The sequence below is a fragment of the Panthera onca genome, chromosome A1 (assembly GCF_046562875.1).
Source record: "Panthera onca isolate mPanOnc1 chromosome A1, mPanOnc1 haplotype 2, whole genome shotgun sequence".
NCBI lineage: Eukaryota > Metazoa > Chordata > Mammalia > Carnivora > Felidae > Panthera > Panthera onca.
The window spans coordinates 121,100,889-121,128,675 of NC_138339.1; the positions used below are offsets into that span (position 1 = coordinate 121,100,889).

Consider the following 27,787-nt stretch of genomic DNA (forward strand, 5'->3'; position numbering starts at 1 on the left):
TGGGAGCGGTAGCTGGGATGCCTAGAACTACTCCTGGCCCAGAGGTGACACTTGTGTATATCTGCCCAATGAATGAAAGAGTTAAACAGTATCGCCTAGGCAGGGAACTGCAAGCAGATCACACCAAAGTGAGCATAAGGTTTACGTTAAGGAGCCAGAGCCGATTCGGCTATAGAGGCAGGAGGTCTGTCATGGAAGCCTTTGTATATTCTGCCAAGGTCCTGGGACTTTATCCTGTGGGCGATGGGAGCTATGAGCGGGAGGCAATGTGGTCAGATTAGCATCTAGAGGGACCACCCTGAAAGTCAGGTGTCATGTGGGGTGACGGAGCACAGACCTCAAGGCGGGAGACGAGGGTACCAGTCAGGATGCCTTTGGCTCCCTTAAACACAAAGCTCTGAGTCTAACTGCCGGAATTTATCAAGAGACTTATTATCCAACATAGCTGCAAACTCTGAGATGACAGGCCACAGACGTGGTTGATTCGGTGGCTCAAAAACGCAACCACAGACCCAGGTTCCATCCTCTCTCCAGGGCACCATGCTCTGTGGTGGGGTCTGCCTGCAGGCTGCCTTTCCTCATCTATGCCAGACGGCTGTAGCAGTTCCTAGAGTGATGTACGGATACAGAGAAGCCCACAGACAGAAGGGAGCAGTTTCTTCTTCGGTCTCTTTCTTAACAAGGAAAACTTCCAGAAGCTTCCCAGCAAATTTTGCCTCACATCCCACTGGCCCAGATTGGATCACAAGCCCACTTCAAAACCAATCACTGTCAAGGGACCGCGATTACACGTTTGGCTCAGAATAATAATTTATACACAGAGGGAATTAACTATGATGAATCATCACTCGAAACACTCGGGAGCCTACTGGTCCAGGCAGAAGATGCTAGAAGCCTAAATTATGATAATGGTGGCGAGGACTGCAGACGTGAGAACAGATTCATGGTTTATTTAGGAAGTTATGTTGGTAGAATCTGGTGGTTGATTGAAAATGGAGGAGGAGTTACAGAAGAAAAGGACACCCTCTTCCATAATTCCAGCTTGGGTGAATGGATAGAAGGAAGTGTCATTAACTGAGATGAGGTGCCCATGAAGAGGGAGGAGGGTGTGGAGAAAAGACGGTGTGGCGCACGTTCAATGTGAAGTACCCGTAGGCTTTGGAATAAAAGTATTAGCCAATCAGTGGAATATGAGTCAAACTGTTATCCCAAACAGGTAGCCCTTTACACCATACATGGTTCTCAAATGGGCTTTGGTCCCTACGGACATTTTCGAACCAATATTTAATCACTGAGAGATTCCAAATAGGATTATATATTTCCGGTTTCTTTAGGGAAAATTGGGAAATCTGGCAACACTGGTCCTGAACTGTTGCTTGTCAACCATCGGTGGAGCCCGGAAGCAGCCCTTCTCTTTAGCTAGAATAAGGGCTTCTCTGGCCTGTCACACTCTGCCTCCATCACTGCCTTTACCTGCTTGGCCCTGAAGGCATTTCCAACCAACACCCTGCTCACAACCTTGGAGACAGAGGTCTGAGCTGCCTGGTATTTAGATGGTGGTCAAATACCTCACCCAAAGAGAAAACAGAATGAAAGTACGTCAAGGAGGTAACCCTGGAGCCATGAATTCTTTAGTTTTGGGCTTTTTTTTAATGTTTATTTATTCCTGAGAGAGAGAGTGCAAGTGGGGGAAGGGCAGGGAGAGAGGGAAATGCAGAATCTAAGGCAGGCTCCAGGTTCTGACCTGTCAGCACCGAGCCTGACACGGGGGTTTGAACCCACGAACCGTGAGATCAAGACCCGAGCTGTCTGAGCCAAAGTCGGACACTCACTCAACTAAGCCACCCAGGCGCCCCAGCCATGAATTTAAAAATGGAGGGAGAGAAATTCATGCTGGAGAGAAAAACAAATGGCGCAAGTGAGCATGAAGTCTCAGGAGCTAAGAGAGGAGAGATGAAGTTGGAGGGAGGGCTCTCCTGCCCTATATGCAACAGGAGGTCCAGGGAGGGAAGGATCCAAAGGAGACTCAGCATTGGGGAAGTAAGTCGTGGGTGGCCAGGAATTTACCTGTGTGACACGGTGGGGGAAGGGACAGACAGCAACCGGGGTGGGTAGAGGATAAAAGTAAGTGTACATGGTGCGCATGGACTGCTCTGGTAACAAAGAAGAAGAAAGGCTGGATGGAAACTAGCGAGGCTGTGGGGCAAGGCATGGTCCCTTGGCAGGATCAGAGACACTCAGACATTGCAAAGGGAAGAAGCAGCCAGTGGTGAGATGCAGGCTGTAGACATGTAACAGAGGGATGAACCAAGTCCAAAGGGAGGCGGGAGGGTCAGGGGGACAAAAGAGTCAGGCATAGGTGGCTGGATTCACTGCATAAAAGAGAGGCCTCCGAGGCTGGTGGATTGGAAGTGATGATACACCTATAGGCAGATGAGTGTGTTCAGAAATTTCAGAGTTAAGTCACTGCTGAGCCCGGTGAGGGGGAGCACGTGGTGTAAGGCCGTGGGCGCCTTGGCCTCCAGGGACTGGTGCCTCTCCTGCCCCCCTCCAGCCACCGTCTCTGGGTCACTGCACTGGAGCCTGAACCTGAGGAGGTGCTGGACCTGAGTCAACTGCCACCCAAGCTGCTCCTGGTGGTGCTGAGCCATGTGTCTCCATGCACACTGCTGGGGTGCAGCTGCCAGGTACACAGGGGCTGGCACGTCCTGATGAATGACCTTCCCGGGACCACAGCGCTCTGCTGCCCCTCACCTTCAGCGGCCTGCCCTGCGTCCATCAGGCCAGCCCCTGCCTCCTGGGCCGCTTCTGCAATCAAGAGCAGAGACATCGAATGCAACCTTACAGGCAATCCCTGTGGCCAAGAGGCCTCCGGAAACAATGGTGCAGCATGGTGGGGTGGCTGCGTGGTGGAGATGAACAGGTCAACGGTGCCCCGGAGCCCCCTCGCAGACCTGCTTCGTGTCTTCCTTCAGCTCATGTCTCAAGAAGCAGGTCTTGGGCCCAGAGGAGGAGGGCTAATGGCTGGAACTGCTCGATAGTGGCAAGATGGAGATTTGTGTCTCTGACTGACGTCAACCAGATTGCTGTGGGTAAATTCTCTGCTATGGCTGATCCCATTCAGCAGTGGTACAACAGTGGTTGCTTTCAGGTCACCCAAGTGTTCTCCAACATCAAGATGGGCCAGGGGCTTTGTGTCTTTCCAACGCTGAGGCCAGAACATGCAGATCTGGGCTGGTCACTACAGACCTGGTGGGACCAACTCCAGTGTGATGGTGTGGGCCTATCTGTCACAAAACAACCTGACTGGTGCCTTCCAGGACCTGGGATCACTGGCCAGGACTTCTCATTAACCAAGGGCTTATACCTCCCTGACATCCTGTGTACTCCAAGGTTCATTCGAGGGTCTTGCTGGGTCTCTTCTTTAGGTTCTGGAAACTACTAGAAGAAAGCTCTTCCATCAGATCTACCTACTGCTGTTTTAGGGCAGTCCTTCTCCCATGGGGGTTGGGGGAGGCAGCAGGTGAGCACGGAGGGATGCTGGTCCTGGAGAGGGCTCTTCACCCTCCCCACAGAAGCACTCTGATCCAGCCCCAGCCCCCTCTTCCCTTGTCTCCTCCTGTTTCTGCTTCAGGGGCTTTACTGGTCCCTTTAGGGAAGGCCTCTCATCTCTGAAGTAGAGTCTCATCTATGGCAGGGAAAATTCCAGCCACCTTGGGTGGTAAACTTAACCTCCTGAAGCCTCAAGGACCAGGCCTTGCAGCTGGAAGTCAACCAGCACGAAAAACGTTTAGAGATGCTCAAGGACCCCTGTTATTGTGTGGTACATAAAGTTATTTGAATTTGGAAACTAGTAATTGACCTTTCACAGGGAAGGCCTTAGTAATCCTTCAAAGAGATGCTCCAAGATGCCAGTCCTTTTCCATTTGGTATGAAGGACGGGGTAGGGTGGGAAGAGTGGAGAGGCCTATTTCCCAAGCAGCAATGGTGGAAGACTAAGCTAGTTTTCAAGCTCTAGGAAGCTGAGTTCCTACCAGCAGACAGAAAGAGGCACACACTGGATAATAATTCTCCTAGGAGAGGGCAGAGGCACCAGGTCAAAGGATGGAGGGGAAGGGTCACAGCGGCACCCATGCCTTGGGGGCTTGCGACATCCACAGCCTCTGTCTGGGTCATCTCTCGTGTTCCAGGTTCGGATGCACGTTTGCCCCCTCCCCTATGCTTGACTCACCACAGAAGTGCCTGGGATAACCCAGAGGGCAGTAAATGTAACTCTACTCATGCAGGTAGGTTCACCAGTGACTGTAACCCCAATCCATCTAAGGAAAATGAGTTGGGAGTGCCTGGGTGGCTCAGTCAGCTTAGCATCTGACTTTTGATTTCAGCTTAGGTCATGATCCCAGGACTGAGGCTTCAAGCCCATTGTCAGGCTCCATACGGAGCACAGAACCTGCTTGGGATTCTCTGTCTCTCTCTCCCTCTGTCCCTCTGTCCTGAAATCTCTCTCTCTAAAATAAATAATAATAATAATAATAATAATAATAATTTTAAAAAGAATAAAATTTATGAAAAGGAGAAAAGGAGGAAAGGAAAGGAAAGGAAAGGAAAGCTCAAGTTTCTGTTTGCCTGATGTTACAGTTAACTCTGAAGCCAAGTAGGCTTTGGTGCCACCTTTACCCAAGGCCTTCAGGCTTCCTCCAAGGAAATGACTGACAAAACAGTCCTGGTAATTAGAAAGCATTTTGTGGAATTTTTCTGAGGAAGCATTCTGTCCTGGAAAGTCAGATAGATTCCAAGGCAATGGATCTCCATGGCGGCCCGTGTTGAGATCAAGGCCGTCACTATGACAAATAATACCCTTCCTGCTTTGGGGCTGCAGTGTCTACATGGCTGCCTGAGGCTGCAGACTGGGGCTGGGACTTGGTGGCCCACATTCTGATCCACAGTGGAAGCTCTGAGGAACAGGGAGAGTTTTCTACAGCAACTCACCCTTGACTTCCAATTCCAGATATGGTCTCCAAATGCAGTGACTTTTACCCAAAATTATAGGTTAACAGGGACAGAGGTGAGGGGTGACACCAAGTACCATTAATGAGCCCTCCCCAGAACTTCAGCAGGCAATGGCCTCCCCTGTTCCTTTCGCTACCACATTTTAATAAAATTTCCTAAGCATAATTATTTGGATTGTCTCTCTTCTGTGTCTTATTTGTTTTACGGTGGAGTTGCTATGAGGCAAAAAGAAACAAACGGAAAGCACTTTTTTAAACAATGCAGTAGGAATATGCCTAGAGGAGTGCCTGGGTGGCTCAGTTGTTTAAGTGTCTGACTCTTGATCTCAGCTCGGGTCATGATCTTGCGGTTCGTGAGATCGAGCCCGGCGTCAGGCTCTGTACTGACAGCCTGGAGCCTGCTTGAGATCCTCTTTCTCCCTCTCTTTCTGCCCTTCCCCTGCCTGTGTGTGCGCTCTCTCTCTTTCTCTCTCTCTCTCTCTCTCAAAATAAATAAATAAACTTAAAAACAAAAAAGAAATATGCCTGGGAAAGTCACTAACTTGACATTAGGTATCCCTAGAACAATTAACATTTAGCTGACATAAAAATTTCCACGTCTTAAAAACTGTCTCTGATCTTAAAAATAATATTCTGGTTATAGCCCCTCCACTGGAAAAAATATTCTTTAATTCCTTCTCAAAACTGGGGGCATTAAAGTAGAATCAGGGTCAGGAGAGGTAAGCATGCCGACGTCATTTCGCCAGTTTGGAATGATGTGGTTAAACCCACCATGCATGTCCCCAGAGGGAACAGAGAATATCTTTCAAGAACATGCTAAACACCCATCTGTCAGAAACAATTTGTGGGTTCTGAGGTGCAGAGATGGAGAACAGAACATACCATCCCTTGGGGTTCCTGCCGGTGCAGAACAGTTCTGCCTCTGTTAGATGCATGTACTCATTATCTTTGATCATCGGCCCCTGCTCAACAGGCCTGGGGTGACCCACCTGCTATGCCAAGGACATAAGAGGCCAGGTCCTCAAGAAGCTCCCCTTGTCCTGGCAGAGCCGGATGCCCAGACAATTACGCAACCACAGCACACAGTGAGAACAATATTGATGGCAACCCAAACCAAACACTCCTATTAATTATATATCAGTGGGAAGAGGGCACCATTAAGAACCGGCCTCCTGTACTACCAGCACACTGGGGGCTTGTTTCCCATGGAACACAACAGCCCTCTGGGGTAGGTGACCTTTTCTCTATATTCTGAGTGATCAAAGTCATCAGGGTAGTGAGGAGCAGAGATGGGATTTGAACCCAGGTTGCTCCAACTTCCTGCTCCTTTCATATCAAGTCACACTCAAGGACCATTTTTTAATTGTAGCCTTTCCTGACTCCCTTAACTGAATGTTACTTATTTGTAACTCTCTGAAGGTAACAGCCTTGGACTGGAAGGACTGTCATCTGTATACTTGTCAATTTTACAGGACCGCAAACGTCAAAGGCATGAACGGCATCTCTTTACATGCTTTGTGTATGCGTGATTTTTTTAGGTTAAAATTAGTTTTTTAAAGTTTATTTATTCTGGAGACGACAGAGACAGAGATGAGTGGGGGAGACACAGAGAGAGAGAGGGAGACACAGAATCTGAAGCAACCTCCAGGCTCTTAGCTGTCGCACAGAGCCCGACACGGGCCTGGAACTTATGGACCGTAAGCTCATGACCTGAGCCGAAGTCGGACGTTTAACTGACTGAGCCACCCAGGCGCCCTGTGTGTGTGTAATTTTTAAGATAACGTGTGCCTCTCTGATGAGGTGAGGTTTAGGCAGACACACAAACAAAATGAGAATAATCCTTGAAGATATTGGGAGGTGGGAGACTGGGAGAGGGGACATTCCAGGCGGAGGGCATGGCGAATGCAAAGGCTCTCCAGTAAGGGGCACGTTTGAGGAATAAAACCTCCCCCGTCACTCTTTCCCCTGTCCCTGCTTTATTTTTCTTCAAGGCACTCTTCACCATTTGACACTAAATTTATGGGTTTATTTGCTTACTATATACATCTCCACTACACTGTGAGCTTTATGAGGATATGGACTTTATTTTTGTGGATCCTCAGGGGAGATCTGCATACAGAGGAAACTCCATACATATTTGTTTAGAAACACATGAATAAATGTATAGAGCATTATGTGTATTTTTTCAAATTTTTTAACGTTTACTTATTATTGAGAGACAGAGAGAGACTGAGCATGAGCTTGGGAGGGGCAGAGAGAGGGGGAGACACAGAATCCAAACCAGGCTCCAGGCTCCAGGCTCTGAGCCGTCAGCACAGAGCCCGATGTGGGGCTTGAACTCACAAACTGCGAGATCATGACCTGAGCTGAAGTCAAATGCTTAACCGACTGAGCCATCCAGGTGTCCTGAGCATTATGTGTATTTTCAAGTTTTACTTTTATTAAGTATGTATCATGCACACCCACTGAACTAAGCACTTTATATACTTCATTTATTTCTTCTTTAAAAAAAAAAAAAAAAGTCTTATTTTTAAGTAATCTCTTCACCCAATGTGGGGCTTAACTCATAACTGTGAAATCAAGAGTCGCACGTTCCACCAACTGAGCCAGCCAGGCGCCCCTCTTCTTTTAATTCTCACCCCAACCCCATTACAGTGGGTACTCCCACCTGCATTTTACAGGTAGTACAACTGAGGTAAGGTAACTTGCATCAGATGACTCTACCGGTAAGTGGTGAAGCTGGGATATGAGCCCAGGACTGAACCAAAAGCCCATGCCTTTCCAAGAATATACAATGAGGGAAAGGCAATCTCTTCAACAAATGGTGTTGGAAAAAAAACGGATAGTTACATGTAAACGAATGAAACTGAACCAACTTCTTCCATCATGCACAAAAATAAACTGAAAATAGATTAGAGACCTATACGTAAGACCTGAAACCATAAAACTCCTCAAAGAAAACATAGGCTCTAATCTCTTCAGCATCAGCCTTGGCAACATATTTATGGATGTGTCTCCTCAGGGAAGGGAAACAAAAACAAAAATAAACTATTGGGACTACAGCAAAATAAGAAAGGGTTCGGACAGTGAAGGGAACAATCAACAAAAAGAAAAGACAACCTAATGAATGGGAGAAGATATTTGCAAATGACATACCTGATAAAGGGTTAGTATTCAAAATACACAAAGAGCCTGAACAAACAGCCCTGGAAAAAAAAAATCTGATTAAAAAATAGGGGACCTGAATAGACATTTTTCCAAAGAAGACATACAAATGGCCACCAGATAAATGAAAACATGCTTACCATCACTCATCATCAGGGAAATAAATGCAAATCAAAACTACGATGAAATATCACCTCATACCTGTCAGAATGGCTAGTATCAAAAACACACAAAAAAACAAGTGTTAGGAAGGATGTGGAGAAAAGAAAACCATTGTGCGCTGTTGGTGGGAATGTAAACTGAAGCAACCACCATGAAATAAACAGTATGGAGGTTCCCCCCAAACTAGAAATAAAAATACCATATGATTCAGTAAATCTACTACTGGGTCTCTACCCAAAGAAAACAAAAATATTAATTCAAAAAGATATATGTACCTCTATGCTTATTTTAGTATTTACAATAACTAAGATATGGAGACAACCTAAGAGTCCATTAAGAGATGAATGGATAAAAAAAGTTGTGGCGTGTGTGTGTGTGTGTGTGTACATATATACACACACACTGTGTACATATATACACACACACATATACGTGCACAATGGAATACCATTCAGCCATAAAAGAAAAGAATGAGATCTTGCCATTGTGACAACATGGATAGACCTACAGGTATTATGCCAAGTGAAATAAGTCACAAAGAGAACAACAAATATGATTTCACTTATATGTGGCAACTAAAAACACAACAAATGAACACACAAACAAAAAACAGAAACAGACGTATAAATACAGAGAACAAATTTGTGGTTGCCAGAAAGGAGGGGTGAGAGAGATGGGTGAAACAGGTGAAGGAGATTAGGAGGTACAAACTTCCAGTTATAAAATAAATAAGTCACAGAGATTAAAAATACAGCATAGGGAATAGCCAATAACATTGTAAAAGCAATGTATGGTGAGAAATGGTAACTATACTTATATAGTAAGCACTATGTAATGAATAGAACTGTTGAATAACTATATTGTGTACCTGAAACTAATATAACATTTTATGTCAACTATACTTAAATAATGAAAGTTTTTTTAATAAAGGTTTTTTTTAAAAAGAATGCTATCATGCTATATATTCTTTATTGCATCTTTCTCTTTTTCCTTAACAATATATCATCAGCATATTAATGTAAGATTAAATATTCTCTTATACCATTAAAAAAAAAAAGTCCATGCTTTTTTAACCAAAACATTCTAATCTAGGGGTACCTGGCTGGCTCAGGCAGGGGAGCATGTGACTCCTGATCTGGGAGTTGAGCGTTTAAGCTCCATGATGGGTGTAGAGATTACTTAAAAATAAAGTCTTTAAAACAAACAAACAACCATTATTCTAATCTTGCTAAGCAGTGGCCATGGGAGGCCTTCAACAAATATCCGCTGTATTGTATTAAATATATTCAGCACAGAGGAGGGAGCAAGCTCAAAGACAAGATAATGTGGAATTTGGAGAGCAGATTAGAAGATGCTCATCCTGGTATGGAAGCTAAAAAGAACCAACATAAAAGGTATGAGGTTAGTTGAATGCACACATTATCTCCCAGAAATTTACCCAGATGAGACAGGATGTCTGCAGGTTTGGGTCACGTGACAAGGGTACTTCCTAAGGCCACCTAGGCTGCCTGATTCAAAAGGAAGACACTAGGGGTGCCTGGGTGGCTCAGCTGGTTGAGTGTCTAGTCCCATTCTTGATTTCAGCTCAGGTCATGATCCCAGGGTCATGGGATCGAGCCCTGCATCAGGCTTTAAGCTGAGCACATAGCCTGCTTAAGATTCTCTCTTCCTCTTCCTCTGCCCCTTTTCCCTGTTCGCAATCTCTCTAAAATTAAAAATAATAATAATAATAATAATAATAATAATAATAATAAAAACAAAAAAGGCCTGGGTGGCTCAATCAGTTGAGCATCTGACTTCAACTCAGGTCATGATCTTGCAGTTTGAGGGTTTGAGCCCTGTGTCGGGCTCTATGCTGACAGCTCAGAGCCTAGAGACTGCTTCAGATTCTGTGTCTCCCCCTCTCTCTGTCCCTCCCCCGCTCACTAGCACATACACGCTCCCTCTCTTTCTCTCAAATATAAAAAAAAATAAAACATTAAAAAATAATAAATTTAAATAAATAAGTAAAGGAAGGAAGGAAGACATTGATTTCAATTCAGCTAATGGCAGACAAGTTCAAACCTCAAGATAATGTCAGGACTGTAAGAAAGAAAGGCTGTGACGACAAGTTTTTGGCAATTCAGAGGGGATGCTCAAGAGGGGGAAGTGAATAAGAAGATCCTGCCAGAGTTTCCCAGAAGCCCTGCACATGGTGGGGCTGGAGAATTCTGCTCTGTTGAAAGGTAAATGACAAAGACAAAACTCAAAAGGTCTTCATCCGGAAGTGCTTAGGAAAAACATCCCACAAAGACTCATTAACCACTTTGCTTTGATTTCACGCTTTCTAGGACAAATCCAGATGTGACTCCCAGAGTAATCACTATAGGGGTTTTCATGAGACTCTCCATCCTCCTGGCTGCATGGCTAAGTTAGCACTCAGGTGACGAGTCGGCTCTGCCGCTGGGAGATGAGCTGGGAGCCTGCTCAGTCCCACATGAACTGGTAAGATGGTCCCTCGGGCAGGAAGTGTGGGAGGGAGCCTCCAGGTTCACACGTGGCCCAGCAGCGCGGGTACGCGAAGCCCTGCCTTCTCTGCCTCTAAGCCAAAGGGATCACAACCACGCCTCTGTCTCACAGGGTGTTTTGACACTTAGGTGAGAGAGTGGCTGTATGAACAAATTCATTAATTCAAGAGTTTCTGTGGGACGCCTGGGTGGCTCAGTCGGATGAGCATCCGACTTTGGCTCAGTTCATGATCTCATCAGTTGATGAGTTTGAGCCCCGTGTAGGACTCTGTGCTGATAGCTCAGAGCCTGGAGCCTGCTTCGGATTCTGTGTCTCCCTCTGTTTCTGCCCCTCCCCTGTTCATGCTCTGTCTCTGTCTCTCTCAAAAATAAATAAACATTAAAAAAAAAAAGTATTTCTGTTATCACTAAGTAACACATCAATCAACACCGGGAAATGAATGCTTTTCCCCACTTCTCTTTCACTTACCTTAAACTTTTTTTTTTTCCTTTTCTTCCCCCATAAGCACAGCTTAGGTTTTCCAACATCAAACCACTTTTCCCTACTCACAAATAGGAAGTACAGGCTGAAACTAAAAGCATTTGAGCCCTCATGTCCGTATTCTGGTCCCTTCTCTGAGATCACAGGGAGACCTTGGGCTGTCCTGTGGTTGACTGATCTCCAAGTACCTTTGTAGGAGCCATCTCCTGGAACTCTCCCAACAATGCCTAAAGGTAGGCTGGAAAGAGGTTACTCCTAACTTGAAAGAAGAGGCCACAGGGGGCACTGGTTGGCTCAATTGGTTAAGCATCTGACTCTTGGTTTTGGCTCAGGTCGTGATCTCACAGTTTGTGAGATCGAGCTCCATGTGGGGCTCAGTGCTGACAGGGCGGAGCCTGCTTGGGTTTCTCTCTCTCCCTCTCTCTCTGCCATTCCCCCCACGTGCATGTGCACTCACTCGCTCTCTCGCTCTCTGTCTCTCTCCCTGTCTCATAATAAATAAACTTAAAAAAAAGAAGAGGCCACAGACTCCAGGAGGCTATACAAGTGACTTGAGTCCCAGGGTCCCAGGACTGGTGAAAGGGGAGCTAGACTCAAACCCAGGCCTGGTGACTTATTCCTGGAGCCCTTTCCCTAAACTGTGCTACCACAGGCACCAAGAGCTTCTCTGGCCCTGATGACACTTAACCCTCTAGACACTAAAAGAGCCAGTAAGTGAAGTCAACACCAGAGTATTCATGAGCAAGGGTTCAAACTCTGGCTCTCCTTACTTGTACAGGTTACTTAACTTCAACTTTCTCAGTCGTAAAATAGAAAGGTTGAAAAAAATGTACATGGCGCAATAATGATTGTGTAATGTTAATAATGAACAGTGTTTTAAGATAGTTAACATTTATAGAAAGTGGTAATGCTCCAGGCACATTCTGACAGGTGGCAGCACGAGCTGGGTTCATCGTAGGCTGAGCATCTTGCCCCCAGACTCAGGGTGGGGAACGTGGCCTTGATGGTGCTTTCAGGCTCAAGTGATCAGGCTCAAGGCGGGTCTGACCTCTGAGCCTCCCACCACCACCCACCATCCACACTGCTTCTCAAAATGGCCATAGTAGGCCTTCTATCTGCCCAGCTGGATGAGTTATTCATCCTTCCAGACCCTCAGCCTTTTGACTACTCTAATCGCAAACACATTTCCTCACACTGCTCATCAAATCAGGCAAAAGAAGACAGAGAAAACACTTAAGAGCCCTCAACATCAAGGGGCGTCAAGGTGCTGGGAGTAGTACCCCTTCCGGCTCAGGTGCTGAAAGGTAAATGCTACTGCCTAGGGCCTCCCTCCCCCAAACCGACAGCAGCAACCTAGACCTAACTGGACCTGAGACCACATGCAACCTGGGCTCTGAAGCTCCTAGCTTCTTTCAACCAACCTCCACCTTGCCCGTCACTTTGGCCTACAAGTGCACTAAGCATAGGCTGTCCTCTTCCTTCCTTGGAAGCATTTTAAGATATAATGCATTTAATCAACCTAGCACATTGACCCTCAGACTCTTCCTCTGAGCCATTTCAACCTGCCATGGTTGCTTCCACCGTGATGCAAAAAGGGCCCCCTAAGATAGCCTCACACATTGGTCTATAGGTGGCTGCTCCAGAAACAGGTTATTTCCAAGGACTGCTTCCTAGACTCAAGAAAATGGCATCATTCTATCTCGCAAGATAGGAATATCTAGGAATCACTCCCTGAATCTTGTTTTTCCTCAGCCCCTATACCCAGTCCAATTCTACCTCCCAAGGACATCTCAAATCTGTCTACCTCTTTCCATCTCCAATGCCCCTTCGCCAGGTCGAGCTATTGTCAATATTCCCCTAGGCTCCTGAGAAGCCTCCTAATTGGTCTACCCACTTCTCCCTTGAACTCTAGAACAATGCTAGTTACCCTCCAAATTCATGCTCCTCTCCTTGGGGAGCTGGAATATGGCAATCCGTTCAGAGACTACATTTCCCAGATCCCCCTGCAGCTAGGTTGACCATATGACCATTTATTTACCAGCGAAATGTGAATGGAAATGATACATAGATATTTTATATCATTTGTTTCAAAGTAAATTGTGTCTCGGGATTTGTCTCGGGATTTCCTGTCTTACTCCCCTTTCTGTGGGCTAGAAGGCAGAGAACTGAGCCAGCTCTGACTGCACAGATGAACGCAGCACCCCAAGGAAAGGCGAATAAGAGAGAAGACCCCTCAGTCCCCGAATGATCTTGTGGAGTAGAGCTGCCTCCCAGTGCTGGATCACTGTGACTGGAGTGATGAGAAGGGACTGGGGTGACAGCAAGACTACAAGTGAAGACACATCAGTGTCAAGGCTACTGTAGAACAGAGAATGGAACACCAACAGCCTTGATAAAGGTGGTACATAGCATTGGAAGTGAGGAGACATGGTCAGATGCTGGGTGTATTGTGAAGGCACGATTAGTGAAATTGCCTGGTAATTGGGGTTTTAGAGAAAGGGAGAAGTCAAAGATGAAACCCATGTTTCTGGCCTGACCCAGAAGATGATGTGGCTGTGAACGGACGTGGAGAAAAACTGAGGGTGGAGACTACATGTGGGGAATGATCAGGAATTAAATTTTGGACATTCCTAAGAGTAAAAGTTATCAGAGCTCAAATATAGAGTCAAGACCACCTGGATTTGGGTCCTGACTCTGACACTTAACCATGTGACCTTGTTTGAGTCACTTGAGTCCTCTGTGCTTCAAAGTTCTCATGTATAAAATGAGGACGAATAATGGCCTCTATCTCAAAGAGTGGATGTCAGGAGGAATTGCTTGCCGCCCAGACTTCTGTCTGTGTGCCATCTAATTCTTCAAAAAGGCTCAGAACTTTTGAGATCAGGAAGAAATCTTCCCTCATCTCTAGGCCTGCTTATCCCATCTCAAATAACACTAAGCCCCCTAGATTTTGAAAGCAGAGATGTGGCTGTCTGCTATGGTTTGGGGACAGCTGTAAGGAAGCCTTCAAAGCAGCTGGTATAGGCATACAACTAGAACATTTTCTTCACCTCAGTTTCCTGGCAAAACAAGGCTTGCCGTTAGAAGGGAAAGGTTTTAATTACAAGGCCACCTGTCCAGCCATCTGAAGCCAACCCCAGCCTCTGGCTGGTTCCCTGTGGGCAATGGGGCATTTAGGGGGACTGTGCTCAGAGTCCCTAATGTCTTTCACATTTCATAGTGCAGTATAATCATGGAGAAAATGAACAGATCTCAAAAACAGGCCCCATTATTGCCTCCCTCCCCCATTTGTTATTACGGATGCAGAGAGAGCTTGAGGGTTTGAGAGAAACCAGTTTCATCCTTTCCTTTCATGTGTTGAGCGTAAGGTGGCTTTAAACCAAATTATCTTGCGCTCTCCAAAGCAAACTGCACCCCTCTAATTCCCCCCTCCCCAAATGGAGATAAGTGGTTTTCTAAATTATTAATTGTCCATTGACATTTTTACACTGACATATATATGAAAGGTGAGCTCGCTATATTCAAGTGTATAAAAGAAAAATAAAAATTAATGGAAATTCCTAACTCTCAACATAAAAAAGAAAGAAAGAAAGAGAAGAGAAGAAAGAGAAAAGAATAAAATAAAAAGAGAAAAGACAGTAAAAGTCACAAATCATTTTTGGGGTGTCATTATTTAAACCACATATGAATACACAGACATTCAAATATTTTCCATCTTCAGCTTTTATTTTTTTTAATTTATTTACTTATTTTGAGAGAGAGAAAGAAAGAGACACAGCATGAGTGGGGAAGGGGCAGAGAGAGAGGGAACGGAAGGGAATCCCAAGCAGGCTCCACACCATCAACGCACAGCCCGATGTGGGGTTCAATGTCACAACCTGAACCGAAATCAAAAGTCAGATGCTTAAATGGACTGAGCCACCCACCCAAGGGCCCCTCAGCATTTTTTTTTCTTCTCAAGTGCCAGGAAAATTAAATTGTAGACGGTCACAGAGAAAGCTCATTGTTCCGTACTTAAAACAGCTCCCATTTCTTCCTGGGCCCATAGCTAGACTACATTTCTCAACCTCCCAGATGGGACCAAGAGACTGCGTTCTGGCCAGCGGGATATGGGGAGAAGCGAAGGGTGCCACTTCAGGCCTGGTCCATTACAACCTCCCATGTGTAATATGCCATGTTCTTTTCCTTTCTGTGTGATCTTGGTTGCTACGTGATGGGGACGGGGGAGCCACAACATGGAAGAAACCTGGAAGCTCGAAGCACTGCTTAGAGGAGAACCACCCACTGACCAGGAACAGCAGGTGAGAAGTGGATTGGACAGTAAGCTGCTGAAATGTTGACGTTTATCTGTTATCAGCAAATAGTGTTCCACTAACTCATACACAGCTCTAATCTCACCCATCCCCTCCCAGACAGCCTCACTTCGCCATTGGCAAATGCTGAGATCTCCTAAGACCATGTCAAAAAGGTTTTAAATAAAGTCAATCCACAGACGAACCACAATCAACACAGAATACCTGTGTCAGCCCCTTTGGTCTCAACCTCAAGACTTCTTTAGCTGAAAAGTGATGTTTTCATCAGGAATGTATTATTCCGTACAACAGCATGCACCACAAACATGCTGTCGGTATTTTTAAAGGAAGAAATTACATTTAGCAAGATAAGAGATCCCAAATAAATAACAGTTAGAAGTTACATAATCCATTAGGGGCCATAATAATGGAGAGAGCATCCTCTCTGCCAATTGGCTGTGAGCTCCTCGAAGGTTGGGACCAAGTCCTTCTTGCTCATCAATGCGCCTCAGTTGTGCCTGGCACACAAGGGGTGTTCAACAAATAGAGGACGGGAAGACAAAAGGATGGACTTCTCTGTGATTGTACATTTACGTGCATGATCATTTCCATAGCACTAGTCTATATCTGAAGCTACCTCCCTATGTGAGCATGTGTTAGTGTATCTGTCCTCACAGGCCCACAGGGGACTTAAATGTCTCATCTACAGGCATCTCCCCACACCCCCAAAGGGAGCATACAGCTCACAGAATGTCCTCAATCATTAGGCTGAATGAATGAATGAATGAATGACTTATCAGATATCATTATTCTCATTTATTTAGTTGATTTTATCCAGTCGGCCCAATCACTAGGTTGATTTTTTTTCTCTTTCTATTTTAACATCATGTATAAAGATACATATGTTAAAATCAGTGAGGTAAAAAAAAAAAAAAAAAACCATGAATAAGACACTAATAATAAATGCAGAATCAAAAAAAGTAATCTACCTTTATTCCCTTGCCTAATAAATGCATATTTAGTGCTTTCTCTGTGCAAGGTATTATTTAGAGTTCCCTGTCCTCGGTTTACAAATCATTATAATATTAATGGTGAATTTTTCTCCAGGCTTCCTTGTACCCATGTCCCTTGCCCTTACCGGTCTGCTGGGCTAATCTGTGTTCCTTGTCTCATAGAAGGAATGAGAAAGTAGGGAGAAAAACTTAATCCAGGGCTGGGGGACTTAACCTTTCTCTCACGCCATGCCGCAATTCAGCAGGCTGAATGCTTCTACAAAATTCTTCATCTTCCACTGCTGCTGCCTCTATTTTCCTACTAATGCAGTTTGGTGCAACTTTGTTGCATTTACGTCAGCAAGAATTGCATGAGTTCACTTTCAAGGAATTCTTTCTTTCCATAAGTCAGGCGTTCTCATTCCCATTTTAAGACTGCAAACTGAGGGGCAAACTGAGGGGCTCACTCTTGATTTCTGCTCGGGTCATGATCTCAGGGTTCATGAGTTCAAGCCCCACATGGGCTCTGTGCTGACAGCATAGAACCTGCTTGGGATTTTCTCTCTGACTCTTCCCTGCTCTCTTTCTCTCTCAAAATAAATAAATAAATAAACTTAAAAAAAAAAAAAAGTTGGTAACCTGAGACTTACCAGGGTCATACGATCAGGACTCAAAAGTTAGGTCTCCCTTTTTCAACAAGCCCACCCTAATGGCACTTGTCTTGGTGTCTGACTGTTGTTAATCAGAACACTATCTTCCCCAGGCTGCAGTGGCTTCCTACCATTTGCCAAACACATGTCCCCGCCCCCTGACTCTCTGCCCTGGTGGACACATGACACTGTTTAATTTGGAGTTTAACCTGTCATCTTGGTGTCAGTTCATGGCTAATAGCTGCCTTGTAACTCTAACAGGTGCACCAGATCTCCAGCAGGTGCAGACAAGTCACCAAGAAGCCCACTTTGTGCCTGCATGCTGGAACCGTCCCTAGGTATAAACCCGACTACGTGTAGTGTCAGGCGAGGCCCTTTTACCAGGAGTGTTACAAATATATATTTTTTAACCAACTGTTGTTTTAAACATTGCAAAAATGAGAGTTACTATCAATAGTTCTCCTACGGGGCTAATCCATTATTCCCCTAAACCAAGATCTATTAATACAGCAGTACAACCAGAACCTGAAATACTGTTATTTTGTAAGGAGAAAACATTCCGGAAGCAAGGATTTAAGTGTCAGACAATAACATTTACTCCAAATTCTAATTTAATCACTTTTAATCTGTTAAATATGGAATTTTAAAAGATCACTACATTTTTCTACAAAGAGGACTTCCATTTAGAAGTGGGATTTTGTGACTTTCCTTTCTTGTCAGTTCCTACAGCTGTCCCCCTCTTTCCCTCACTCCCGGTTCCATATGCTACTTTACACAAATGCTTTCATTTCTGGCATTCTGTTCAGAATGACACTAGCACAAATCCCTCCCATCTCCTTCAATCTGGACTCCACTCACCCAGACTGACCCATCTCAGGAGCCTGCCCAATGTCCAAGGTCAAGTACTTGGGTACATGCATAGGGATGTGAAGGCACAAGAGTAATATGGCATACGATGGGATTGGCCAAGGCACAAACCCAAGTCTTGCCACAAACCAGCCACTGTCCCCAAGAGGCCTATGCGGAAAAGGGGTGCACAGAGAAGAAAGCAAGGCAGAGCAACACTTCATTGTTGGCTGGGATTGCCCTCAGGCTCTGAGCAGAACTCCAGCAAGACTGGCTGGGCTGTGAGCTCCCTAGTAGAGCTAGCTAAGCATGAGGGCCTTGAATGTTCACTTCTGGGCCCAAATCTGAGCCTCCCACCATAACACACAAGATGAGAGAGCAAGCAAAAATGGGGGTGGTGGACCCAATGCCCAGAAAGGAGTAAGTGTAGGCCTCCTTACCTCCTCAGACCCTCTCCAACCAAGGGAAGGAAACTGTGCTCAAGGGAAAGAACAAGAACCAATGAATGGATGGACAGACAACAGAATAAGGCCACAACGGAAAAAGGCCAGTCAATGAGGACTTTGTCTCTCAGGGGTGCAGGCCTCAGTTCAAATCATCTCTCAACACAATCATCTCTTCTAGGAGAACTTTCATCTACAAGGACAAACGGGACACGGGTAGGTCCATCTTTTACTCCTCAAGTAGCAGAGTGAGGAGACAGGAGAGAAAGAAGGTTCCTTGGAGGGAACAGTGTGCAGACCCTTAGAGTTCTTGCCATATGAAGGGGACAAAGAAAGGCCCATTCAAGGTTGTATGGGCCTTCTGGTGGCCTAAAAGCTCCATACACCTCCCCTCAACCTTCCACACACACTCTCACACCCTGCTCTGGGTGTGGTGCTGGTGAAGTGTCCACACTTCTTATGCCCACATTTGGGAGTCAACTGTAGAGGCACAAGAGCTGAGAGGGACCTCAGACTCATTCTCCTAGAGGGCCATGTTGCTTAGCTGCCTGTATTTCTTTCTTTCTTTCTTTTCTTTTTAATGTCTAATTTTGAGAGAGAAAGAGACAGAGCGTGAGTGGGGGAGGGGCAGAGAGAGAGAGAGAGACACAGAATCCAAAGCAGGCTCCAGGCTTGGGGGGGGGGGGGGTGTCAGCACAGAGCCCGACGCAGGGCTCAAATCCATGAACTGTGAGATCATGACCTGTGCTGCAGCTGGGCGCTTAATGGACTGAGCCACCCAGGCACCCCAGCCGCCTACATTTCTAAACCTCAAGTTTCGACTATACATTTGCCCCAAAGGCTAAATGAACACAAAGAACCAGGAAGAAGCTCAGCCATCTGCCTTCTGTCTTCCTTCTTCCCTGACATACTCTTCAAGCAAAACCAAGGCAGTGAGTGATGCTTGGGAGGAGACAGCAAGTGTGATGCTAAGCCCAGGCTCTAGACTCAGACCACTTGGGTTCAAACCCTGACTCTGCCACTTACTAGCTGGTGACCTTCAGCAAGTCAGTCAAGCCATCAGAGTCTTGGATTCCTCATCTACAAAACAGAGGGAACAATAGTAGCAACCTCAGATCAGGGTGAAGATCAGATGAGACCAATCATGTAAAATATTGAGCACAGTTCTGGGTGCATAGTGAGCACAGAGTAAAATGCTGGCTGCCATGATGATGATGATGATGATGATGATGATATGATATCATTATTACTACCAGTAATAATAATATTCACCATTATCATTATTACTCCAGCTTTACTCTAGTCTAGTCTACATGGCTTCCAGAAGGCAATGAAAGGTCAGCCTCCCTGCCTCTTGCTCCCTTTGCTTCTTCACAGTTGATGACCCTTGTCTACCTGTATTTAGAAAAACTCACACGGTGCTTTGGGGGCAACGCTAAAAGACCCGGGCACTACTCACTTCAAAGACCACAGATTGTTAATGGGCTGACTTCCCTGACAGTTGTTCTCGTGAAAGGACATAACCCCAGAGTTCCTGACCAGCCACTCAAACCAAATGCCCAGCTCACTTCTTTCCCTCCCTATCCCGACTGCATGTTATGAATTTCCTTAAAGGAGGGAAAAAAAAAAACAACAACAACACACAGATTTGCTAAGCCTTCTTCTGGTTCACTTACTCACACTCCTACCTCCAGTGAGTATGCTGCTAGTTGTTATAGAGTTTAAGAAACGCTATAAGCAGAATTGTTAAAAATAGTAACAGAACAGAAATTTATACCTTAAACAAATCATTCCAACAGATGGGACTTAAAGTATTTATTATTATCCCTCTCTGGTCTGGGACTTTTCAAACACGGCATTTGCAGCCAGCCAGACTGGGAGCTATTTGATACTACCTCTCTGACCAATTACATACTAATTAAAAGACCTTGGTGTGGGCTGGAGGTAGCAGCTTTGCATATGGACTTTAATTACTGGGCTCTAGTTTTGCCAAGAAAACACAAAGGGCTTTTCTGGCTGGATGCTGAGGCTTAGAATGAACATATGGCCTGCGTGGGAGAGGAGGGTTAAGAGTGTAATCCTAAACAGGAAGTGGAGTATTTTCCCCCTGTAATCTCCTGAAAGTAACTATGTACCAGGGTTATACAAAATCCTTGGTCAGCCCAAGGAACAAAGGGCAATCTGAGGGGGCAGTGAGCTGCCACCCTGGACATGTCACATTCAATCCCAGGGCCATCTGTGGATTGGAATTCTTTCTTGCCCCCAACCCCCACCCCCATGGCCGTTTCTTGTTGGATTTTTTGGATCAGAACCTCAGGTCTCTTCCTAGGTTTCACTGAGCCTGGGGTAGCCCAGTATTAATTTTTGGCTACCCAGAATGCATTCCCCCATCTCCCGGTTACACTGTCCCCAGCTCCCCAGACCACAAGGCTCTGGCAGGGAGGAGCATGTGGCCCATTCCTAACCAATCAGCACAATTTAATCCCTTTGGCCACAATGTTTGGTTCAAGGATGGGCATTAGACCTAAACCAGTGCAATCAGCATGATTTCCAGGATGTGTATGGGAACTCAGTTGGGTAGACATGTTCCCTACCCAGGTTTGGGACTGAAAGGTGATGAGTCTGAAGTTGTGGCAGTCATCGTGATCCCACGGGGAAGAATAGATGTGAAAGTGGAGTCAATCCAGGGAAAGCAGAACTGATAAAAAGAGGGAAATCGGAACACTGTGATGGCATTTGAGGTCCTGAATGAAGCCACTCCTGAATGCATCCACTCATGATTTCTCAGTATTGTGAGCCAATAAATTACTTTTATGTTTAAGTTGCCTTTGGTTACACTTTCTATCAATCTGTAACTGAAATAATCCTATCTAATAGAAATAAGATGGAGGGGCAGGAAGTAAAAACAACAACTGTCCAACCGTATAGGGATCCAGCCTGCAAAGCACACACTTGCTACAGACACCATAGAGCCCCAGGGATCGTGGCCCAGAATCAAAGAATTCTAGAGCTAGAAGAGACCTTGTGGACAAAGCATTCTGTTCAACCATCTTTGCTGACTTTTTCTTTTCTTTTAATATTTATTTATTTTTGAGAGAGACAGAGACAGAGTTTGAGTGGGGGAGGGGCAGAGCAAGAGGGAGACACAGAATCCTAAGCAGGCTCCGGGCTCCAAGCCGTTAGCACAGAGCCCAATGCGGGGCTCGAACCCACAGACGGTGAGATCATGACCTAAGCCGAAGTCGGATGCCCAACCGACTGAGCCACCCAGGTGCCCCGCTGACTTTCTTTTTCTAAACAGGTATGTGTCTGAAGACTTAGGGAAGAAAGACGTCACACAGTAAACAAGAGACAAACTCTTCTTCCCATTGGTGTCTCAATGTCATGTATGTAACCGTTCGATAAAACCCTTCTGAATGAATATTACGTATCCAGTCACCAATAACGATTCCTTTTGTGTGGCAAATATCTCTTGCGTTAAATTCGCTGATGGATTATGTTCACTTCCTACAATAATCACAGTCTCAATCTCTCTCCATTTTTCCCTCCCTTCTTCTCTCCTTTTTTGCCTTTCACTTCTTCTTCTTCCCTGTTCCCTGTTCTGCCCTTTTAGTTGCTCAACACCTTTTTCTTACTTGTCACTTCAAACCTACATTGTCTACAGGCACTTAATTACCCACAGATCATTGGCTTCTCCATCCTTGAACTTCTACCTCAAACCATGAGTTATCGACCAACCCTCACCCATCCACCACCTTCCCTCACAAGTCCATCAGCCGCGTTTAAAAACAGCTACCAATTTTTACACCCTGCCCCCAGAACACACGCACACACGCCAACTAATATTGACTCTCCACAAATGAGTTATCAACATCTTTACCACTATCAAGAGATGTTTCTTCCCAGAATCATATCTCAACAGCCCCCTGAAATATTTTTAAGTGGTTCAGGATGATAGTGTTAAATAAGTCTGATTGTCTATTTATTGTCAGCTCCTTATAGGACATGGTCAGTGATTTAAACTCCTGCAACTAAATTCTCCTGTTTCTATGACAGATTAATGCCATTTGCCAGTGTTGTAACGGTAGCCAAGTTCTGGCAACACACAGATGGAAAGCTTCACGTAAGCGTTACACAAGGTTATTACTCTCTGGAACCCAGTATACCACTGGCAGCACTCAAGAATTACAATTATTATTTTTATACTCCTTTTAGAGTGTCTCAGGAACTTACAGGTCTTTAGAGGAAAAGCTGTGGGATTCTGGATGAGATTCACAAACACATTTGCTCTCTAGCCCGAGTGAAACCTTTTATTAGACCTCTGGACTGGGAAGGCAGAAAGTTAATTCAGGAGTATAAACTAAACAGGTGATACCTTGAATTTATGGAGCCTCCTGTTTGCAACACCCTGCAACTGCTCACACGTGTCATTTCATCATCAGTGTCTTCTACCGGAAGTTTTCCTGGGACAAGAAATGCAAATAAAAAAAGGACTTAAAGACATTTACTTTATGGATACAAAGTCTAGGCTTTTGCTCTTATTACCAGTGTGAACATAACTCTATTTAGATAATTTCCTTACAAATCTTTCTTTTAATATCCAGTTTCTGAACTGTGTCCCCCCACTGTGGGGGACTAGAAACCTTTGCCAGCCTGACTTCTTGCATCCACTGAGGGACAAATCTGCATGCCTTCTCACATGTCCTCAACTGCTTCCTTCTTGCTTTCTTTCCAAGTCAGCATCCCACCCACCCCGGTTGCCACTCGTGTACCAGAAGTACGGGGACTGGCTTCCAGAGAAGTCACCAAAGGGCCAACAGACACAATCCTGAAAGGCAGGGAACTGAGCTCCCGCTGGAGTAAATTTTCCCAGTGGAAAACAGGTGTCAGGGCAGTGTGGGGAGAAAGCCAGATTCCCCCATTTCCTTCACCCTCCAACTATGCTGAGGTGTTATCCCTCCATGCAAACCCACACGTGGAGGGATCTGCTTGATTCTTCATGGCTTATTCTGAAATGGTAGCCAACACAAAAACATCAACGTACCCTATTACAGCTTTCCTACATCACTGTCACCATCTCGGGATTTCACCTCCCCGATAAAGTATTAGTACCACAGCCCTTGCCTCAGCCCCAGCTTTCTGGAGGGCCGGGCTGAGATGTTTGTTTTCTCTAATCCAGCATTTCCCAAGGGGTATCTGCTATAAAGGCAGATTTCTGGCCCACCCCCGAAATTCACATTCAGTAGGTGTGGGTATACCGTAGGAATCTGCAGTATTAAGCTCTCTAGTGGGTCTCAAACACTAAAATGTGATGGCCACTGGTCCAAGTTCCTCTGGTGCCCCCCCATTGTTGCTCATAGGACTTTATGGTCACTAAAGTTCAAAGCCCTTGCGTTCTTTCCCTTTCTTCCACGTACTCACTGAGTCGTATGTTATCTATCAGTACAATATCCCTTGTATCTGGATCTTTTTTTTTTTTCCTGGTTGAAGTACAGTTGACACACAGTGTTACGTTAGTTTTAGGTATACAATATAGTGATCTGACACCTCTACATGTTATGCTAGGCTCGCTACAAGTGTAGCTACTATCTGTCACCCCACAACGCCATTACAGCACTCATAGCTTATTCCCTACGCTGTACCTTTCATCCCCGTGACTTATTCATTCCCTAACTGGAAGCATGTACCTCCTTCCACTCCCCGTCACCCATTTTGCCCATCCTCCATCCTCCTCCCCTCTCCCCTTCGGCAATTACCAATTTGTCCTCTGCTCCTGTCCATCTTGTCAAGGTGTATGGGGAACACGAACTGTTACACTTGCCCTCTGTCCGGGACAGAGTTCCATTTGGCAGAATTCTAGAGTTGGTTCCTTTATATTCTAGTTGCCCTTTTAAACCTAGGCTTTTTCTCTGTGCCCCAGGGCCCACAAACCGCTCTGGTCCCTCAGTACTATCCTTCATAGCCTGGGGTGTAGGGTTCCCTTTATTACCAAGTCTCTGCCTCTCTTGCTGTTCTCCTCTGTGTGGCCTATCTTTTGTTCTGCAGAAGCGATTCAGTAAGCTACCACTTCTCCTTCAGGAGGAATTGTTCTACAGACAGGTGTAGATTTGGTGTGTCCCTGGACACACAGGGTCTTCCTATCTTGCCATCTTGGACTGGAACTCTTCTCTTGTTCTATCCCACTCTCCTCCCCCCAATTTGGGCTCATCCTTTCTTTCCTGGAATGTTCATTAAAGCCTCCTCTATGTTCTCTCCACTCATCTTCTCCCAAATGCGGGGCTAAAACGGGAGATCGGGCTGCATATTTCACAGAGCACGTAGAACACTGCAATACAGGAAGTGGACACTCAAATTCTGTCAGACATATTTAGAGTCCCCCACGTGGTGGGTCTTCACCGAGACAGAATCAGGCCCCTGCTGGGGCAGCGCTCCTGCGTGCGTGTGGTGTTTAATCCTTCCATCACTGCTACACTCACTTACTGATGGCAACTTGCCCTGTGAAGACCACATGAGCAAGGGCCAGTCCATCTATTTCCACGTAATCCCCCATCTAATGGGGCACAACGTTCATAGTGGGTGCTTTACCCAGGCTAGTGATAGTTGGGGTAACAAGAATGTAAAATCCACTTTCTTTTCCTCCCTTTCAATCCACTCATACTCATGTTACTCAATTCCCACTCCTAACTTGATAAACACTTCGACCATAGCTGAAGCACTCTCTTCTGCTCCATCTGACATGACTTGGGCCAAAATCCATCTGACTGCACCTGTGTTCTATTTATTTCCTTCTTCACGTGTCTATTCTTTCTGACTTGACAAAGGGAAGCAAAAACGTCCTTATCGTAAGGACACAAACCGTATTGCCTAACTGGTACAATTACACCTAATACTTGTTAAGCATTTACCACGAACTACAGCCTCTTCCAGGCATTTCCTCATTTAGTCCTTTCAACAGCCCTATTATGTAGGTACTATTATTTTACCCACCTTTCCGGGTGAGGAAACTGAGGCTTAGAGAGATTGTAACTTGCCTAGAGGAAGTGCTAGAGCTCGCCCGATCACAAGATCTAGGCTCTTAACCCTTCTGGTAGTTTCTCCTTGTACCGCCAGATGATACATGGTGATTTTCCCCAGTGCAGCTACCAGGTATGACCACCTCAGGCTGAACAACTGTCCCCAAGTCCACATTCAGGGCTGATGCATGTCGACCCACCCTGACAGCAGGTCACCAGCTTCACAGTCCTGGTCCTTGAGCAACCCTTCTATTTCTGCCACTCTTACTTTGCAGTTTCATTTGCCACATGGTTCTCCTACATCAAGCAGACGTTTCGTTTCTGAATAATAACACTCTTCATTTGGCTTGCCTTATAAGCATTCTTGCCACATCAAGCCAGAAGTTCATTTCCCCCCCAATATTTCTTCCACAAACGTCATCCACTCCATCCCCCTAAAACCCTGCATCCTAGTCTTTTATCCCAGCATCTGAACCACTACAGAAATGTGTCTCAGAGCCATCCTCAGTGACTCACAATCCCCACGACAGATTCTCTGTGGGCACTTGACAGTTTCTCCTTTGAAATCGCTTTCCAAAGTCTAATTAGCCCTCAATCTCCCAGGGAACTGTCCTCTCTTCTCTGTCACCCTGTGTGGACTCTCTATTTTCTTCTCTTGCATCTGTCTCTGTCCTCTGGGCCTTTAAAACTGACCAAGATCTGAGCTGAGGGATGAGGTTAATTAGTTGGCTTTAGCATGCCAATGTTTCATCATGGCACAGGGCTAGCCCCACATTTTTAACAGGCCGAGGCATCTCCCAATGGTACTGTTCCCCTTCTTGAACACTTAGGTGATGGCAGCTGTCACTCACCCCGAACTTAATTTAACTCTTTAATTTTAAGCTTGTCTTTCCAGCTACCTCGCTCTCCGCAAGCCATCTTGCTCTCCCCCAGCAGGCACATCTGGAACCATTCACAAAGTGGTGGTTGAAATTTCCACTCATTCAAATGGAATGCTAGGGATGGAAGCCATTGGGAGGCCCTCAGCTTCCCCCAGGTCCCAGGGCAAGTAGTTCTACTCTAAGAAATGCATGAGTCAATAAACATCTTATAGCATGCCCACTGGGGGCAGAACCCTGAACCAGGAGCACTAGACCAGCCCAGCTCTGTACGTGGTGGCCCTGAGGCACATAAAGACATCATGGACAGTGCTAGGGACCGAATATTGGTCCCCCAACATCCATACGTTGAAGCTCTATCCCAGTGTGACTTTACCTGGAGACAGGGTCTTTAGGAGGTAAGAAAGGTGAGGTGAGACCCTAAGAGTAGGGTCCTAATCCAACAGGACTATGGCCTTGTGAGAAGAGAAAGCGAACTCCCAATCTCTTCTCTCCCCACCATGTGAGGACACAACCAGAAAGTGGTATCTGTAAGCCAGGAGGAGAGCTCCCCCCAGAAACCCATCATGCTAGCACCTTGGTTTAAAATGCCCAGCCTTCAGAACCGTAAAAAAACAAATTGCTGTTGTTTAAGCCACCCACCCTGCGGTGTTGTGTTGTGTTGTGGCAGGTTGAACTGGTTAACACAGATAGCCAGCTCTTATGTCCACACCCAGTTAATGTAGTTCAAGGGGAAACCAAGAATCCAGAGCCTTTGCTCCCCTCATCTGCCTAGCCCCTCTGACCAGGAAGGGTTCAGAAATCAGGGAGGGGAGCAAGGAAACCAGGGTGAAACACATGTGAAAATGGATTCATTCATCCATCTGTGCACCAATAAGCACTTCTGGAATAACTATTGTATACAATCATAAGTACTTTCAAACACAATATATTCACATTTGTTTATAAATGCATGGAAGAAATATCTGGAAAGATATGCAATAAATGCATAAGGGTCACCTGTGGGGTAGAGAATAGGAGTAGGGAAGGGAGAAAAGGGATGAGGATGATGAAGAGGGGCTTTTAATGATGTAAAACTGTTTTAATGTGTTCACCTATATAAGAAAAACACACATACTTATAAATATCTGCTAAAAAAGGAAGAAAGGCAGTATGCAAGGCCCACTGGATCCAGCTTTCCTGTTCAGCAGGCAATCTTACTCCCAGGCCTTTATTTCTGGGACCTGGGAATGTAATCATTTTGAAGTCACCGAGGGCTTGTCTGTCCTATTAAAAGCTGTATCCCCAGTACCTTGAAAGGTGCCTGGCACGAAGTAAATTCTCATTTACTCGTTGGTGGCTTGGATGCA

At 45.6% G+C, this 27,787-nt stretch overlaps 1 long non-coding RNA gene across 1 annotated transcript in view; it reads right to left on the reverse strand.

Annotated features, from left to right (window-relative positions):
* Nucleotides 1-27,787, reverse strand: part of LOC132681423 (uncharacterized) — a 339,118-nt gene that overhangs the window by 195,486 nt on the left and 115,845 nt on the right. The window contains exon 3 of the long non-coding RNA XR_013556851.2: nt 22,923-23,010. This is a non-coding gene — a long non-coding RNA (uncharacterized LOC132681423). The remainder of the gene's footprint in view (nt 1-22,922; nt 23,011-27,787) is intronic.